Below are 2,960 nucleotides of genomic sequence, written 5' to 3'. Positions count from 1 at the left end.
GTACTTTTCCATCAAGTCCTAGCACATCTGATAATGCCAATAGTCCTTATACAACCGTTGTAGCCTAGGAGTGATAATCTCCACCATAATGCAAGACACCTTAGTAGCATCCTTGCATTGAGCCTTGTAAAACTTAATTTTGCGTATCAATCGAAATCAAAAGAGTTGGTACGGAATCCCAATCTAATGAATACCACAAATCGAAATACAGAACAAGAACACAATTACCAAATCTTCAATGCACACTATATTGAAAATAGTCTAGTACATAAGATGATGAATTACTCTCGGTTCTCTCTGTTTTTCTCTCTTGAACTTGATATGGCTATGATCGAATCCCCTTTTACATGTCTTAAACAAAACAATATATAACTAGACCTAATATAAATCCCAACCCAAAGCCCAACCAAAATGATTAAGAGATTTCGGTCCACACAACACCGCAACCATGGTGTTTTCAATATTTAGACCGAGAACTCTAAAAGATATGAAAAGCAAAGTATAAACCACAAATTTTATGTCCTATTCATCTCCCACTTGGTTTATATCTTTCTTTTCCTTTCAATCTTCTCTTTGATCTTGACTTTTAGCTTTTATCTTTGATTTCTTCACAACCTCAAGATGAACATATGAATTTTGACATTAATGACTTTATCTTGAATAGTTGGACTTCCTTTGAAAAGTTTGATTTTGAACACACATTAGGTATAGAGGCTTCTTGTAAAGGTTCTTGAAAATCAGCACTTTCAACCTAGAGAAACTTCATGGATATTAATAAAGAGACTGGTTCTTCTGGATCACTTCAGCATGTTCATAGATAGAACCAAATTGATTGAGCAGGCTTCGACGTAATTCGTCATATAACTTCAAAAACAGCTTCACCTTACTTCTCGGGTTGAAAGATTGTGAGTTGAAAAATAATCCTCACTTCTTGTTCTTTTGAATGAATATTATTCTTCGATCATAGATGCGTCTTAAAAGGAACCATGACTAAAAAGTCCATGTGGATCATAGACTTATAAAGACCCTTATCACCACAGTTGTTCAAGGAGCCAGACTTTAGTTAGATGGAGACTACTCGCAGTATCTGTGTGAACACAGAGGAACACACAACGATTTTTTGAGTATTAGAGAACTACTCATGGATATTTTTGATGTTAGCCCCTGCATATCCCCAATCAAAGATCTCAATATAGTTTTTCAAGTTAACAAGTTAATTTAGGCCTTGGCGAGACGTTCAACGATAATCGTGGCTTGCGAGGTGCATCGCCCTAGTGCCTAAACTGTTAATTCCTTTATCCGCAAAGAATGTATCCGAGAATACATTTAAGTCTCTGTAATTTTGCATGACAAAGATTGTCAAGACCCTGGGCAGGATGTTCAGCGATATCTATTTCCCGGTTGGGTGAATCGTCATGGTGCCATGACAGTTCTTAGGTAAAGATAACTGATAAGACCAATTTTGACAATCTGTCCAGTTTCAGAATTTCAATTCCTTAAATACGACAATTCTTAGAGATACTGCCTAACTGACTGGTTGTAAAGTTTCAAGCTTTCAATTCCTTGTGAAAGTAGTATGAAGTGTAATAACTGTTAATTACTTTCCAAGTTTCTTCTCCTCGCTGAGAAAATTCCGATAGAGTCACCTTGAGTCTCTTCTTCCTATGAATTCTCCTTGAGCATCTTCTTCTTTTCAAATTCGCGTTTTAAAAGAAAAAGAAATTTTGAGATAAAAACAAAACTAAAAATAACCTTAGTACACAATAAAACAACTAACAATTAAAATAAGTATCAAATATTCTCAAAACAATGTTTTTGGATTCTTGATTTTTTTTGAAAAAATAATAATAACAGAAATAAAAATATTTTTGGATTTTTTAATTTTATGATTTTTTTTAATTCTCTCCCTAAATTTGTGCATAGAGGAAAAATATGAACAAATTTAACAAAAACAAAAATAAAATAAAATAAAACAAATACATTTTAATAATTAAATTTAAAACATTTTGGAATCAAAAGTTGTCAAGCAATTCAATATCGTTTCTCAGCACACATCTGCATGAATAGTTCTAGTCAATCACTAATATTGTGGTCCACTTAAACATAAAGTATATTTGCAACTTGGATAGATTATAAGTGACAAGGCATTGCAATTATATTCCTAAATAGACCATTTTGATGATGACGACCAATGATATTGTTGTCCACTTAAACTCAACAGAAAGATCTACAGTCAAGGTTTAGTCATGAACCAGTTCAATTTTAAGTGCACTATAGGGATGGCAAAAGAAACCAAACCCGATGGTGAAAACCGAAAACCGACATATTATGGTCGGGTTTGGGGTCGGTTAATTGGGGTCGGGATCAGGTTTGGTATGCTTTTAGAAAATTTTTGTGGGTTTGGTTACGGGGACGGTAAACAAAATGCCCGTCCCGATTGCCCGAAACCAAAACCAAAACCGAAACCCGTTACCTGAAACCGTTAATATATATATATATATATATATATATATATATATATATATATATATATATATATATATATATATATATATATATATATATATATTAATTTCTTTGAGTTATCTTCTTTGTTGTGAACGATTTAAAGATAATTTCTTGAGATAGCTTCGTGTTTATTTGTAATGCTAGTGTTTTGACATTTTTTTTATTCATATTACTTAGAGTAATAGTGATATTATGGTTTATGAATGCTAGTGTCTTTATTGGTTTTGTTGCCACTAGTAACCACTTATGTATCAGAACAAATATGTATGCTCTTAGTAGTTTTGTAAATTATCAAAATTATTTTGGATATGAATTTATGTTTGCATCACTAAGTCTAATGGTTTGTATTCTCATTTCATCAAAATTATTTTTAATTTGAATGTTAAACGGGGATCCCCGTTACCCCGTTGGGATACCCGCAGACCCGATAGTGTTTGGTAAACGGATACCCG

Source organism: Lactuca saligna, chromosome 4 (genome assembly GCF_052625555.1).
Source record: "Lactuca saligna cultivar CGN05327 chromosome 4, ASM5262555v1, whole genome shotgun sequence".
Taxonomy (NCBI): domain Eukaryota; kingdom Viridiplantae; phylum Streptophyta; class Magnoliopsida; order Asterales; family Asteraceae; genus Lactuca; species Lactuca saligna.
Note: the sequence above shows the minus strand (reverse complement) of the source record.